This window comes from Mixophyes fleayi, chromosome 6 (assembly GCF_038048845.1).
Source record: "Mixophyes fleayi isolate aMixFle1 chromosome 6, aMixFle1.hap1, whole genome shotgun sequence".
NCBI lineage: Eukaryota > Metazoa > Chordata > Amphibia > Anura > Limnodynastidae > Mixophyes > Mixophyes fleayi.
Genome location: NC_134407.1, coordinates 95,781,847 through 95,796,819, shown reverse-complemented (window position 1 = coordinate 95,796,819; position 14,973 = coordinate 95,781,847). Strand labels below are relative to the sequence as shown.

The 14,973-nt window shown below is 40.3% G+C and overlaps 1 protein-coding gene and 1 long non-coding RNA gene across 3 annotated transcripts in view; one reads left to right on the top strand and one right to left on the bottom strand.

The window, feature by feature from the left end:
* LOC142161440 (uncharacterized) overlaps positions 1-14,973 on the top strand; it is a 174,611-nt gene that overhangs the window by 86,921 nt on the left and 72,717 nt on the right. The gene's annotated exons all lie outside the window — the stretch shown is intronic.
* LOC142160341 (uncharacterized) overlaps positions 1-14,973 on the bottom strand; it is a 41,834-nt gene that overhangs the window by 5,318 nt on the left and 21,543 nt on the right. The window contains exon 2 of the long non-coding RNA XR_012693168.1: positions 11,253-11,322. This is a non-coding gene — a long non-coding RNA (uncharacterized LOC142160341). The remainder of the gene's footprint in view (positions 1-11,252; positions 11,323-14,973) is intronic.

The following is a 14,973-nucleotide window of genomic DNA, read 5'->3' as shown; positions in this document are numbered from 1 at the left end:
TGTAAGCGAATGGAATTTGATAGTTTTACTTTGAAGGCAGTGGGAGAAGTGGTGGTATGGCATACCACCGTATACACCCCCACTTCAACCACAGCCTATTATGGTAAGAAAGATTCAGTCAGTTTTCAGTCAATGTGGTTCTCCATGAACTCCACCAGATACACATTGCGCTGAGTTGAATATCCTCTTAGGATCGACCCAGAAGGCAGATACATTATCGTAACAATTGCTATTGATATTGGTGTTGATATTAAATTTGACTTGGTGTCACGGGCACTAGGAGTCTTTGCCCAGGATATCAGCAGATGATGTTCTTACCAGAGTAATATAGCTGGTACTATGGTCCTCTGGTAGCAGGGTGACAACGGAACAGGAGAATCAGCAGATGGTGAGAGAATGCTCAAGGAAAGTCTATGACTAGCAGCAACTGGTAATGACTTAGATGTATGAACACGAGGAACCAGATGGACAAGTAAACGTGAGGAGAGTCAGTGGTCTGCGTACAGCAAGTTGTACCACTGCTATAGTAAGGGGGAATGTCCAGGAGTAGAGAGGAGGTAGTGAAAGTCAGTGGTCTGCGTATAGCAAGTTGTACCACTGTCTATAGTGAAGGAATGGGTTCCAGGTGCAAGTAGGTAACGGGGAAGTCAGTGGTCTGCGTACAGCAAGTTGTACCACTGCTTATGTGAGAGGATACTTGAAACTGGTGCCAATGGGAAACAGGAGTCAGTGGTCTGCGTTCAGCAAGTTGTACCACTGCTATATATATGTGAGGAGGGGCACGAGGAGATGAATGGAATACAGAGGATACACGGGGGGCACACGGAACTTGATCCCACGATGATAACCACAATACAATAATAACTGACAAGCGCTGCTTGAAGTATACAAAGTCACTATAGAGATCCAGGTAATAGGAAACAAAGTCAATAGTAACAATAGCTTCAGTAGATGGAAGACTCCGGAGATGAACACAACACAGTCCAGACGGATATGCAATACAATAGCAAAGTCAATGGAAAGTATGCATACCGCGGTTCAGGAGAGCAGGCTGTCAAGGAGAAGTGCAGGGATACCTGAACGGCTGAACGCCGGCAGGAGGAGAGACCACTGGAGGATGGAAGCGGTAATCAGGTTGGTGCAGCGCACGAAAGGTAACCGTTAATCAAAGGAGCAATACTCAGGAAGCAGTAGTAAGTAAAACTGGAAACATGATGAACAGGGGAGAGTTGAGGCTGTCTGGTATCCGGCAGTAGTAGCGGAGGCAGCGGAGGGGAGACACGCTGAACACAGGAGAGTAGAGGCGGTCTGGAATCCGGCAGTAGTAGCGAAGGCAGCGGAGGGGAGACACGCTGAACACAGGAGAGTAGAGACGGTCTGGAATCCGGCAGCAGTAGCAGATAGGATTCAGTGGAGAGCTGACACGATGAACACAGGAGAGTTGAGACGGTCTGTAACCCGGCAGTAGTAACGGAGGCAGCGGAGAGCAGACATGCTGAACACAGGAGAGTTGAGGCGGTCTGGAATCCAGCAGCAGTAGCAGATAGGAATCAGCTGAGTGCAGACATGATGAACACAGGAGAGTTGAGACGGTCTGAGATCCGACAGCAGTAGCAGATAGGAATCAGCTAAGTGCATACACGATGAACACAGGAGAGTTGAAGTGGTCTGGAAACCACAATCGTAGTAGACAGGAATCAGCTGGAGCTGAATACACGAGGAAACACAGGAACACCTTCAGAGGCTCATGGGGAATGAGACTCCAAGATCAGGCAACTAGGTCATGATCACAGGTGGTTTAAATAGGGAGGGTTGCCTGATCATCCAATTAATTAAAAGCAACAGGTACTGAAGGTTTCATAAGGGCTGCACATGCGCAGACCCTCAGGATGGCGGACGGCCACGGTTCCTGAACACAGGAGAAATGGCACTCACAGTCCGGTGAGTGACACTTGGAAAACATGCTGTCACACATTGGGGACTTAGCCACACTTACCACACCCAACGCTACCTGGGTCCCTCCTGGTCGCCTGCAACATTCCTGTCCATCACATCTACATTTGTAAACCAACACGTATTGTTTGTTCTGCTGCATGGGCAAGACCATCTTGAATGCACTCATGTGATCATTCCAGACCAACTAAATTCAGTAGCTGTGATCACATGGACTGTGTGTTACAAAGTGATCATCTTCTGTGTACATCCTGCATTAACAACTACATATCACTTTGCAAGTATCTAGCATTCTAAAGTGCATATCTTCTTTCAAGCATCCTGCAGAAATCGGAGTTTATCATTCTGCCAGTACTTTGCACTTCCAAGCTGCCCATCTTCCTGCAATATTCTGCATTCAGCAAGAGTGCTTACCTCAGTAAAAACTTTGCACCATCCTGTATCTATTCTGCAGTACGAGTGACTTTACCAGTATCATCTGTTCTGTTGCTATAGCTGGTTCTGAGTCTCTAGGACTTATTTCCAGTTCCGTGTATCTGTCTGTGGATTCTAGGTCTGTTGCTGCCACGCAGTCCTGAGTTTGCCATTCCGTGTCACGGTTCTTAATTCCTAGCTCCTGTCTCCAGTTCCAGTTCGTTCTGTTTTGAGCTTTCTACGTGTTTCCCATCTGAGTTCTTATTAGTGGGTTCCAGTCCTGTGCAGGAGCCGGGATTGAGTTCCCACAAACAGTTCCAGTCAGTTATTACGCCGGAATCCAGTTCAGTACTCAGGTCCTAAATCTCCTATACTGCCCATAAGTTCCGTTTCACTCCTGCTCCAGCTAGACCCAAGTGTCCCAAAATGGATTGAGAAATACAGACGTTCGTGACACTGAAGAAAAACACAGGGAGCCAAAGCCAATCTTCCTTCTCCACAAAGCGTAGGCAGCTCAATTTTGCCCAACATGTGGTGAAAGTACTCTTTGAGTTGGTGGTGGATAGGCTGCATAATACCAACCGGCAGCTATCTGCCCCAGCTAAACAATGCATTTAGATGGGGCATAATGGTGCAGATCAATGCTGTGGCTCCAATTAGGAGGTCTGTGACTGAGATCAAGAAATGGTAAGCGCACAATTTGTTTTTTATAATTATATTTTGTTCTGCATACATAGTGCACTTCTTCTAATATTGTAAAAAAGAAAAGTTGGTCAAGGCATGGGAAGATCAAGATCGACACCTTTCATAAATATAGGACTGTTAACATTAGCAGGCTTACATTACAACTTTTTTTAATAATTTATGGCTGTGAAGCATTCTGTGATTACTGTGTGACCTTTAGACTCAATACATGTACTGTATATGTATGTCTGTACAAGTAGCTTAACCTTTTTTTTTTAAAGCATACATTGCAACATTATTCACTTTGAACATTTCACCTAGGTGGCAGGGCTTTAAGCGTTGACTGAAGGACAAGATCAGAGAACACTGCAGGCAAGCTAGGGACACTGGTGATGGTCCCATGTAATTTCTGCACCTTATTCCCCTGTAGAGCATGGTATTGGCCTGCATCATTTGTCATTTGGTGCAGGGTGTAGAGCGCATTTACACCTCCAAGAGCATGCCCCCCCTTTACCGCACAACAATTTCCCTCAGGTACATTTAATTTCAGGATACATAAACTATTGAAATAACTGTAATGTTGTGACTAAAAAAAATATTAACACCCTCAACAACAATCTAAATGTGCCTGTCTTTTAGAAATCTACACTTGTCATTTTAATAAATAATGCCCTAGACTGAAACCTTGCCAGCTTATTGGATAATCTGGCCATGTCTTCAGGATAATTGTGTATTTTCTGTGCAATTCCCTTAAATAGCAATTAAGTCAAATGGATGCATATGTAAAATTACTATTAAGCTAAAGATAGTGTGAGCAGAGTGTTTTAAAACGCAGGCTTCCAATGAAAAATCATTTTGTATCCAAAGGGTATAAGGAAGAGAAATTGTATAAAATTGTTGAAAAACTGGGGAAAAATAGATAGAAAGTCCCTTCTAGTCCCTAAAGTAAAAGGAGAGCCAAAAAGGTCTGAGAATAATGTTCCATTTACTACGCAATATCATTCTAAATTTAAAAGTATACAGAAAGTCATTAAAAATATTCGCCAGTTTTAATTAGATCCAAACTTGAAAGAAATAATATCTCACACCCCTCAATTTATATATAGAGAAGCGGCATATTTTAAGATTGAATAAAATTGAATAAAATTACACCTAGGATTTCATAGATGTGGGTCCTGTATAATGTGTAGCAAAATCAAGAGTAATATCACAAAAATACAGGAAGTTAAGTCTTCTTCAACAAATTACATGCATTAAATAAATGAATTCATAATCTGCAATTCGAAAAATTGCATTTATATTATAGAGTGTATTCGTAGAAAACAGTATATAGGGAAGACGTCCAGAAAATTAAAAGAAAGGTGGGCAGAACATCTAAGGAATATTAAAAAAATGATATCCCCTACACTCTTTAAACTGCTCACTGTAAATAGGAGCATAACTGTAATATCAATTCCATAACATCATTCTGTGGAATTAAAAAAGTGGAGGGAGACTGGAGAAAAAAAGACTTCAGCATTACATTAGCACAAACAGAAATGCAGTTAATTTATTTATTTGGCACTTGGCCCCTAAATGACTAAATTGTGATTTTTATATTGCTAATTTTTATATTGTGTTTTGTTTGAATGATACTTTGGTTATAAATATTAGTATGTCCACAGATCAGTGAGAATAGCGCAGGGAATCAGTGGTGTAAAGGGTTAGCGATCCATATATATGATGTGAGGTCTGACATTCAATCCTAATGGCAGGAATGAACAAGAAAATAAAGAGGGAATGTCATAATGAAAGAATGTTTTCCTTTAAAGTATATAGTTAGTGCAAATTGTAGTCTCAATGTTTTTTGTGGACACCACTATATATGTGGAGTTTGTATGTTCTCCCCGTGTTTGCGTGGGTTTTCTCCAGGTTCTCCAGTTTCCTCCCATTCTCCAAAAACATACTAGTAGGTTAATTGGCTGCTATCAAATTGACCTCAGTCTCTCTCTCTCTCTGTCTGTGTGTATGTATGTTCGGGAAGTTAGAGTGTAAACTCCAATGAGGGTAGGTACTGATGTGAATGAGTTCTCTGTACAGCGCTGCGTAATTAGTACCGCTATAATAATTGATGATGATGGACTGACAACAGCTAGAGAATTGGAAAATGCAATGCAATCTGTATAAAATGGAGCAGGTAGGACATGGAATTATAATTAATTAAAGCTGAGTCCTTTTCATATATGTGGTAAGCATATATGATATTTTAATAAGGCTGATTATTATCGATATTGTGAAATTATTTTGTGCTGTGATCGATAAGATATGATATTTTAAAGTTAGAAGCTTTTAATGTAAGGGTTCAATGCACATGGAAATTTAATTCAGGTTGATTACCTAACCTGATGCATATGGGTTGTTTTTAACTTGATTAGTCCATAAGCATTTAAGAAAATGGAATTGTTGAAAGTACCCTTACACCTTGACAAAGATTTTGATAATAGAAACTCGTTGGTGACAGTGGGGGATCTGACACCCCGGGAGGTCCACAGAATCGTGCTGTGAAGCTGCCGGCATCCTGCTATTCTACACTGTAGGAATTTGCTTTTCCTACACGCCAGTGTCCTGCTGAGCAGGGGTAAGAGTACATCTGTACAAGGATCGGACCATATGTAATAATCGAATGCTGAGCTTTTATACATGTTTTTTATCCATATATTTTCTGGTAATAAAGAATATTTGTTTTATTTTAACAACAGTCTTTTTAAGTGATTTGTGCTACTTAGCAATCAAAGAATAAAGTCTAGTTTAACTCTGTATCATAAAATGAAGGCATGATTATGTTGCTGATGTTACATATCATTGTGTGTGATTGGTTGTATATAATTAATTGTAATTCCTCTGAGGAAAGGGGGGGAAGAAGTAACGTTTGGTAGAGATTTCACTGAATACAGTAAGTGGAGGCAAACTCACTCCCAATTTGAGTACAATTTAATTAATATGGATGGAATTTGAAAATGATTATCTGTGATTGATAGGAAAATTGTACTATTACAATATTTTAAGAAACCTTTGTTTGAAATCTTTACATATACAGGTTGCACTATGATGTTTTTTATTGTTTTGATTTTTTTACATGTCACACTGGAAAAAAGAGGACTAAATCAAGATTAGTGTTTATTTGGGAACTGTCAATCTTCATTAGCGCAATTTACCCTCAAATTATCTTCTGTGCTGTAGTTGTTATTGGTTTTATTTTGAATGAAAAACTAGGGTGTAGATTGCTGCAGGTGGAGGGAGACCTAGAAAAAAAGCCTTTTCTATTTCTGTCCTTGCATGCCTCAACTTCCAAGCACTGTCATCCAAGGACTCTCCTACTTTAAGATGGTGGGGACTCTCCACCTCTTGGACACACTTGTATGTTGCAGCCCTCTCATGGGCTTTTATTCACTTGAGGCTTGCACCACCTCTCTATCACAACCTCTCTCAGGGGCTTGTAGTCATTGGGGGCTCTTTCTTTTGTCCTTTCTGGACTCTTTACATAGTGTCTTGCCTCACCCACCACGGCCCCCCTCATGCCGGGGACCAGTGACCACCCTCCTCCTTCCCAGATACCGGCTTTGTAAAAATGGCTGCCAACCCCTACAGGATGGGAAGCCATAGTCTTTATAGACTCTGGCTCCCACCTGATCCCTCTTTACCTGGCGCTTTGTGACATGCCATTTGTACCACCCCCCACCCAACCATCTGCGTCATTGCATGGGAATGCCTGCACAGTAACATGGCCATCACCAGCGCCCATCTCACAGAATGAGGCAATCGTCTACAGGGTAGTTAGATCTCTCCGGTGACCTCGCCTGTCATCACTGGGGAAATAGGGCATCAATTAGTAACGCTACATGTACAGTAAGACAAGTAGTGGCATTTACTTCTTCAATGAAGTGCTTTTCACTAATATTGTTTGAAAAAGTTCCACAGTTGTCAGGTGCTTATGTGATAATGCTGAGGCAGGGCTTGTTTTATTTATAAAACTATGAAAAATGTTTCTTTTTATTTTATAAAAATGGCATTGAGATTAATGGCAGTGGGCAGATTGAACAATGCTGGTATAATACATATTTGATACTTTACGTTACTGGGGACTTATTATATCTGCACTGCCCCAACCAATTACAAAGTCAAATCTGCTTTTCCAGAACACTAAATATTTGACAGCACTGATATAATTTGAAAAATAAATTTTGTAAGTACTGATAAAGAATTCCTGCAGGCATTTCTAAAAAATAAAATCATAAATGTTGGCAATGTAGATTTGAATCTATTAATGGATTGGTACAATGCAGGCAGCGATTACATAAATATCAGGTGATTTGGCAATGCAGATAGAGTTTTTAAATTATGAATGACTGGGGTCAGCCTGGTCAATGCTAATATAAATAGCAGGTTTGTTGGTAATGTAGACATGATTTTATAAATGACTGGTGACAGCTTGATCAAGACTGATATAAACGCTGTATGTATTGGTAATGCAGATTTGATTTGAAATATTACTCTGGGCAATGCTGATCTTTGCAATGGCCATAACAAAATAAAAAAAGCACAAAGCAATACAGCCAGCATCAGGGAGTGGTGGAGAGCGTGGGGAATTACAGTAGGTAAATCATGGTGATATATTTCTGAATTTTATGGGAACTCTGTTAGTAAACACATCAATTCAGCAAGTTGTGGATGTAGCATTGTAAAATGTGGCAGAGGTGCATGTAATGATTCTTTACAGTATACTTGCTTTTTAGCATAAGTGTAATACATAGTTGCAGACTTTGTGACTCTGTCCTCTGGGAGGACAGGTCCCGTGACTGGGGTAGGAGGGGGCGTCACCATAGCCATGCCCCTCGGCATTTTTTAGGATCTGGGAGGGTTGCCTACTCTTCCGGTAGTCCGAGAGGACTCCCCGAAATTCGGGAGCCTCCCGGAAATTCCAGGGGAGAGTAGGCAAGTATCGTGTACTGTTGGAAGCTGTTTACAAAATAATTAGAATCTATATTCGGCTAGGTAATAATAACAGGATCTCAAAATCCTAACGCTCATTTTGAGTGGATTGTCTTCACTCTAAAACATCACTGTTAAAGGGAACAACCCTCAATTATCTTACCTACTACCCCTTTTATTAAATCGGCATGTCTCATCATTTTGCTCTGCTCACCCCTGTTACCTGATGGTGGAAGCCAATGGCACTGAGTGCTAACAGTGTTAGGAAATAATTCATTCATATCTCTCCTATAGAGCTCAATAGAACATATGAATTTGCTATTTACTTTCATTTGAACAGTTAAAAATAATTCAGATTTGATCAAGTCTTGATACTTGTTACATACCCACACACAACAAATAAACATTTGCTTGAATAGGAGATCATATCTGTAAGACCTTAGAAACAATATACATAAAATATAATATTGTGTTAATATATATATATATATATATATATATATATAATATTATATACTATATGGACAAAAGAATTCGGACGCTTAACCATTACACTAACAGGGACTGTAATGACATTGTATTCAAATACAAATACTTTAGTATGGAGCTGGTCCCTGGTCCCCCTTTTGTAGCGATAATAACTTCCACTCTTTTTGGAAGGCTTTCCACAAAATGTTTGATTGTTTCTGTGGGAATTTGTACCCATTCATTCTGTAGAGCATTTATGAGATTAGGCACTGATGTTGGATGAGAATGTCTGGCTTTCAATTTCCATTACAGTAAATCCCAAAGATGTTTGGTGTGTTTGAGGTCAGGGCTCTTTGCAGGCCAATCAAGTTCTTCCACACAGAACTCATCAAAGCATGTCTTTGTAATCCTTGCTTTGTGTACTTGGGTACAGTCATGTTGGAATAGAAAAGGACCTTCCCCAAACTGTTGCCACAAAGTTGGAAGCATAGCATTGTCCAAAATGACTTGGTATGCTGAAGCCTTAAGATTGCCCTTCACTGGATATAAGGAGCCTAGCCCAAACCCTGAAAAACAACCCCAAACCATTATCCCTTCTCCACCAAACTTCACATTGGCATAATGGTAATGTTGTTCCGGCATCCGGCATCCGCCAAACCCAGACAAGCCCATCTGACTGCCAAACAGAGATGCGTGATTCTTCACTCACAGAATATGTTTCCACTGCCCCACAGTCCAGAAAGGGTGTGCTTTACATCACTCCATCTGATGCTTGTCATTGGTCTTGGTGATGAAAGACTTGGAAACCCATTTCATTCAGCTCCTGCTGCACCATTTTTGTGCTTATATTAATGCCAGTGGAAGTTCGGAACTCTTCAGCTATGGAATCAGCAGAGTGTTGGCAACTTTTACGCACCATGCGCCTTAGCAGTCGATGAACACACACTGTGATTTTACGTGGTTTTCCGCTTTGTGTTGCTGCTGTTCATCTTTCTAATAATATCACTTACAGTTGACTGTGGAATGTCCAGCAGGGTCTTATTGCAAAGGTAGCATCCTATCACAGTACCACGCTTGAAGTCACTGAGCTCTTCAGAACAACTCATTTTGTATCACAAATGTTTGCAAATGGAGACTTCATAGCTAGGTGCTTAATTTTATACACCTATGGCAATGTGTTAGCTTGAAACACGTGAATGCAATAATTAACCAGTGTGGCCAAATACATCTGTCCATTTAGTAATATGTAATAAATATATACATATAGATATATTTTTTTCGGGGTATGCGACAATGCAAATGTTGACAGTGGTATTGGGTCTACAATTCAGTTTTATATGGTTAGGGATAGGGTTAGGGATATTATTGTCGACCTAATAATACTGTCTACATTAGAATCATCGACTTGATAATACTGTTGAAGTTATTATTGTCGACTTTTCAACACTGTCTATATTATGTTGTTGACCTTATATATGTTGATCATGTAACTGTTGAACATATGTATCACACCCATTTTCGGCTATGTTGGATTTTGCTTCTTATGAGAGATTAAGAAATGTATATATTGAGTTCTGAAAATTCAGGTAAGGGTTAAATTTAAGCTTTAAGTATCATTCATACCATGGCAATTTAAATTTTACTGATAATATGGTCTGTCCTCTTGTGGGGGATGATTTTACTCTACATTTAGCTTCACAACATGGATTCCTATCCAAACATGCAGGGCCCGCCATTAAGAAAAAGAAAATGTCACACTGAGCCTGCACTAGTTAAATATAAATATCATGTGGTCAATGGCATACATGTGCAAATAAAACATGGGAATTTTATGTCACTTTATTATCCCGGGACAGACAGCACAGTACAGTATACAGGTTTCATGCATGAGCTTTGCTTGTGTGGACTGTTGTGTGCTCTACAAACATGATATCATCACTCTAGTCAGATTAGAAGAAAGTTATAATTAAATATTCATTGTCATAGAGCATTGGGTGAACTCTGTGGGCTTTATTCATTAAGGAGAGCAAAGCAAAACAAAGGAGTAAATTTGCACCTTGGCAAAGCCGTGTTGCATTGGAGGGGGAGGTAACTTTAAAATGTGGGGATAGATTTATAGCTGGAATAGGGCATGTCCTAGATCAACTTTAAATTTCAGTATAAAAATAAACCTATCAAGTATTTGTGTGCTACATGAAAAAGCAACGAGTAATTTCCTTACATACAAAATAATAAACTAATTTACAGCCCTTGCATTGTAACATGGTTTGTCCAGGAGCAAGTATAACTCCAAAAGTTTTAGTGGAGCCAGTGGTTACATGTAGGACTGATAATAAAACACTGACTTACAATAATAATATAGTATTAATATAACAATTACACAATTAAATGATATTTGAAACTGAATAAATAGTAAAATAATAAACTATGGTTTATAATTAGATATATGGGGGAACACATGAAAAAAAAATCATGTAAAGAAATTTTACCCCCAAAAAAAAGATGATAGAATAATGAACAATAAATAGTGTAAACAGTACATTAAGACAATAAATTCACTGCATTTCAATAGTATGTGGGATATACTAGTATTCTTTTATCTCATCTTCCATATTTAAACAGCTAGACATATCATAAACATCTATATTGATAATTTTCAAAATAGAACACATTCTTCATTCATGTTAATGTCCCTGAACATGATTAGCTACTGAGGATTTCATATCACTAGTCAAAAAAAAGTACAGAAACTAAAGTGCACTAACCATATATATAATTGCTGTATCCTTCAAATCATTGTAAAAGGGGTGCTTTACCAGACGAATAAGCATAATCCTATCAAAAAAACAAAACAAAACAAATATTATGATGTACAGGTACTCCTAAGATCCACACTAATATATGAATAAAGTTTTTCATCTTTAATGGTATCAATTAAAATAACTAGTTAGAGTAAGGGTTAATAAAGCTAATTGAGGGCTATTATTGGCTTGAAAGTGTTTAAGCGTCCAGGTTCTATTAAATCCTACATTTGTGTCATGCAAGAGTTAAGATTTAAGGTAGTGTGTGTTTACCAGGAGCTGGCCAATCACAGAATAATTAAGGTGACAGTTTAGGACACAAAGAGTTTATATACACCAAATCCTAGGTGGTTCATGTCTCTTGTTACTGCAAATTGTTTGTGATCAGGCTTTCTGTGGTGTGCAAACTAGTTGGTGGTAATGACAGTTTGGTGTTTTTTTCACTATATTTTTTGGCACCAGAAACACTCAAAAGTTACTACCCCCACTGTTGCAGTCATGGCACATTCATTTAACGGTGATGTGGTGTTCATAGTCCTCTTCACCCTCCATGAGGATCATGGCCTGAAGTTTAAAGTCACCGGTTCCCAGGTCTACATGTTCCTGCCTCACCGTCCCATGCGTTAGCATTAGTGCTGTGTCCCCCACTCCCTTTTCAAGGCCCCCTGCTTTATCAGGCTCCCTTGGTCTGTTTTTATCTGCGTCTCCCTCAGCAGTGGTGCCCAGTTGCCTGCTCCACCCCATGTCACTCCACTGTACTCTGCACTTGGAGGCCATAATATCTCTTAATCCATGAACTGCTCTCCGCAGTTCATCGCTTCACAGCATTACTTGTTCATCTTATTCCACAGTCAAGACCTGTGGCCTCACTCCAGAGTATCGCTCATCATCTGTCTTGTTCCAGAGTTATATCACTTGTGTGGATCTCAGTACTTCTGCTCACCGCTCGGCATCACTTCACAGCTATATCTGTTCAGCTTATTCCCCTGTTAAGACCTGTGACTGTACTACCTGCTCAGCCTATCCCATTATCGAGGTTATACTGCTGATCATCGCACAGCTCCGTCCTGTTCCGGAATGCCATACACCTGAGGCTACATTTCATTCTGCCATACAGTACTTCGTGGTTCTCTGTATTTTCTGCTCTGCGCCCCCTAGAGGACCGCGACCTGTGGTTCAGAGCAGTTAAGACCATATTCCCTTGCGGGAATCCCTGGTGAATATTTCTCCTCCGCTAGACTACACACCTCTCTGGGGGTAGCTGTCACTCAAGCAGAGATCAAGACCATTCCAACGATCTGGTTTTCGTGACAGATGTGAAGCTATTTTCCAAATTTTAGCTACTAGACTAAATCAAGTCCTTCCATCATTAATGCACAATGACCAAATTGGCTTTGTTCCTTGGAGAAATCCTAGAAACAATGAATAAACAAAACTTAATCAGTCCTTCATGCTCTTGTACCTAGACGCAGAGAAAACCTTTCACCGGATTCTGTGGTCTTCTATGTTTGCTATTCTAGTTAAATTAGGGATAAGTGGTGCTTTCCTGAAAGGCACATAGGTGCTATATGTTAATCCCTTGGCCAGATTGCCAATTAATGGCACTGTTTCAGAGTTCGTTCATATTCGAAAAGACACTAGACAAGGATGTCTTGGCGCTACTCCTAACAAGGTGCGGAGTCTAACGAATGGACTGTTTTCACCAGGGACCACCACAAGGTGGTTTGGTCTTAGCTGCATCCGTCCACAAGTGTCAGAAGTGTCAGGCGAGACCCTTAAGGGGAATGAGCGGAGGGAGATAAACAAGATACAGCAGAGAGGATGGAGCACAAGTCCTGTAGACATTGATGTAGCTGAATGGTGAAGCATAAGCTCTTGTGGAGAATAGTGTTATGGAATGGTGAAGCATGAGCTTTGTGGGCCAGCGGCATAATGAAGGAATGGAGCGTAAGCTCTTCAACCAGTGGCACAGCGGGAATAGGTGGAGCGTAAGCTCTTTAGCCAGCGGCACAGCAGAGATAGATTGAGCGTAAGCTCTTTAGCCAATGGCACAGCGGAGACAGATGGAGCATAAGCTCTTTAGCCAGCAGCACAGCGGAGACAGATGGAGCGTAAGCTCTTTAGTCAGCGGCACAGCGGAGACAGATGGAGCGTAAGCTCTTTAGCCAGCGGCACAGCGGAGACAGATGGAGCGTAAGCTCTTTAGCCAGCGGCACAGCGGAGACAGATGGAGCATTAGCTCTTAGCCAGCGGCACAACGGAGATAGGTGGAACGTAAGCTCTTTGGCCAGTGACACAGTGGAGACAGATGGAGCGAAAGCTCTTAGCCAGCGGCACAGTGGAGATAGGTGGAGCATTGAAGACCAAATGGAACACGCAGGGAGCAAGAAAGTACGTCTATAACCAGGCAGGTAATACGATCAACAGGCGCTGAGGAGAAGGGGGAAGTGCCTTTTAAAGTTTGGAGCCAGAATGGTTATCCAAAAGGGAGTATGCAGAAGACATAAAAGATAGAGTCTGCGCATGCGCAGAGCCGGAGACAGGACGCCAGCAGCCAGAGCATGGAATCGGTCCTCGGTTATAGAAGCCGAAGAACCGCCGTGTGACAGCATATCTCCCTTCCAAACTTATATAAAGTTCTCAATTCATGTTCGCCAATCTATATAAAATATATAAAATAAATTATTCTACATTTGAAGCCCTACTATTACATATCACAGGTAAAGACAAAAATTTGCTATCACAAAACTACAATTTTAATTCTCGAACAAAAAGGATAAAATATTTTGGGGTTTATATTACCACCTTCTGTTCCTTGCAATATAAGGAAAAATTACCACCTTTTTCTGATATTCAAAATCATTTCCATGCATGGGGAAGGTAAATAATCCCCTGGTTTCTTCGGATTTCTGAAATAAAAATGAATGTCCTACCCCAAATTTAATATGTGTTCCAAAGGGTTCTTGTTAAAATCCCATGCAATGTCCTTCAACAAGTGCAGGAACATATTATCAACATATTATTATGCTACACAATTGTTCCAGCTAGTAGCCTATTATTATTATTCTTGAACTATTTGATTATATTCTACTAATAAATATACGCTGACTACAAAGCGCTCTTTTCAACCCTGACTTTCAAACAGGTTTTCCTCCCTTATGTAATCACTTATGGAAGAAGATTGCTGGAGGCCATAAGTTGATTTATGACTTCATTACTAGAATGACATGGAGAACCTTGGACTCCCTCCCTGTCAGATAAATATGGTACACCATTATCCACTGTTTTTCAATTTTTACAAATACAGTTTTAACTGCGATCCTTACGTAGATCGCAGCTGCTCGGGTAGGGATAGGATCTCCAGGGCTTCTATCTCCACTTTGATTAAAGAAAATTCACCCAAATGTATACAAGATGGTACATTGTATCTACCAGACTATGGGCTAGATTTACTAAGCTGCGGGTTTGAAAAAGTAGGAATGTTGCCTATAGCAACCAATCAGATTCTAGCTGTTATTTTGTAGAAAGTACTAAATAAATGAAAGCTAGAATCTGATTGGTTGCTATAGGCAACATCCCCACTTTTTCAAACCCGCAGCTTAGTAAATCTAGCCCTATATAGCATGTTTACTGCTACTTCTCCTATGTGGTGGAGGGAATGGACACAGGATTGATTTCATCCATA